At 33.8% G+C, this 2,014-nt stretch overlaps 1 non-coding gene across 1 annotated transcript; it reads left to right on the forward strand.

Moving 5' to 3' along the window:
• The first annotated feature begins 1,705 nt into the window (after positions 1 to 1,705).
• Positions 1,706 to 1,793, forward strand: TRNAM-CAU (transfer RNA methionine (anticodon CAU)). The gene is given in 2 exon segments: positions 1,706 to 1,743; positions 1,758 to 1,793. It is a non-coding gene; the product is annotated as a tRNA-Met (tRNA).
• Positions 1,794 to 2,014: the final 221 nt, after the last annotated feature.

The raw sequence follows: 2,014 nt of genomic DNA on the forward strand, positions 1-2,014 counted from the left end.
TGTCCGGTTCATAAAAGCATAACTTGGTAAAAATTTGTCACACTCTGATTCACCCCCCCCTCTCAGAGTGTTTTTCACTTCCAACAGAGACTTCTCATATGGTAAGTGTTGATTCGAGACTGGAGAATCACATTTATATTAACCTGAGATAAATTATCCTTAAATGATCTGCAATTACACTTCGCTCTTAAGGTAGTGCTCACGTAAGTAAGTGGGTTTCTTCTTGAAAAATTGTATCTGTCAATACATGCAATATTAGATAGTACTGAAAGCTTCTTGTGGGGTGAGTTTAGTGTGTGGCAAGCAGAGAAAAATATAGTATTTTCCATTCACAGAGTATATTGAACTCAAAAATAATGTACGAGTTTGTGAATATATGTACAAAAATTGATAAAATAGGGTAGGGGAGACAGGCTAGAGTGGGGTCATGGCTTCAGGGTTGCTCCTCCGGCTATTTCCTTTGTTCTGTGTGCTGCACACTAGACATTTGTCATATTGAAAATGGTATTTATTCATATTATTTGCTTCCACACAAGGTTTACATGCACAACACTGCAAGATCAGTTGCACGCCTTTCTAAATGCATTGTTGGGTTCATAACTACAGTAAATAGTTTTCCTGACTTCAGCCACAATACCTGAGGAAGCATATGTTCTCTCTTCTCGAAATACTGAAAACAAGCCCCTGACAACCTACAGCCAAAAATAGAATCTAATGAGAGATGCAAAAATAATTTGATCACTATTTTATAGGGAAAACTTGCAGTTTAACCCGCTAAACTTAAAAATTTAAAACAAATCTTTAAGAAAATTGAATTCTGACTGGATGTCATAGAGAAAATTGAATTCTGATTGGATGTCGTAGAGTCAATTGATCTGACAAGAGCTTCATTGTAATGAAATTCCTATCAAAATGTGGCAATGTAAATTTGGAATAATATATAGACTTCCATCATAGCATAATCAAAATTTCTTATGTAATGTTTGTTGTTGAAGATTTAAGATGAATTTTTTTAGTTTTACTTGTGGAATCCACAATCTTTAAGTTTAATTGGTAATTCAAAGTTTAATTGGTAATTTGAATAGTTGAAGTGTCTAATGGTTGTGTAGAGGTTTTCTTTCACATGTTTGATTCAAATATTATAATACTTTTAATAAATAATTTGAATTGCAAAGTTTATATTATTAGCCTCTTGATTAGACTAACTTGAAATGATTGTAAAAAATACTTATCTTAATTAAACGTGATGTAAATTATGTTCATTTTGAAATGATTGTAAAAAATACTCAAGAAAACAATCATGTAGGTGTGTCTTAGTTAAACGTGATGTAAATTAGATTCATTTTAATTAGTGCTCCAAAATGAAGAGTCGAATTGAATACGAATTAATGTACAGCAGGAAAAGTTGCACCATTACATTACCCATCAACCAGGAATTTTGTTTTTAAATCCGCAAGAACTCTAATACTGATGGTGCTTAAGAGCTTTCTCAAACAAACTGAATGGGATGAGAACCAGAGATAGTGCGTTTGCCGGGAGTCGAACCCGGGTCTATTGCTTGGAAGGCAATTATTTAATGCTAATAACACACAGGTCCCAGAATCAAAACCTGGCTCTCAAACAAAATTGGTAATGGTTTAGCATCTTATTTGTATACATTTAGACAAAAGAAAAAGAATATAAATGCTGTGTTTTGTCATCACTTGGGGTGGTGGCGCAGTTGGCTAGCGCGTAGGTCTCATAGCTGAAGTTGAGTGATCCTGAGGTCGAGAGTTCGAGCCTCTCTCACCCCATCAATTGTTTTGCTATTTAAGTCTAGTCCAGTATTGTGTTGCTTAAGTTTTACGTCGATGAACTTTCCCTCTGTTATTACTGTACTACTTTATTACATATATTAAGATAATTCATAGAATTTGTCAGAAGTGGTGTTTGAAGCTTCTGATCTGTGTTGATCATTCTGCAACTTCTTGGTTGCCTTTTTTTATGTTTTTTTATTGTTTTATTCAATTAAAAA

Source organism: Cryptomeria japonica, chromosome 4, assembly GCF_030272615.1.
Source record: "Cryptomeria japonica chromosome 4, Sugi_1.0, whole genome shotgun sequence".
Classification (NCBI taxonomy): domain Eukaryota; kingdom Viridiplantae; phylum Streptophyta; class Pinopsida; order Cupressales; family Cupressaceae; genus Cryptomeria; species Cryptomeria japonica.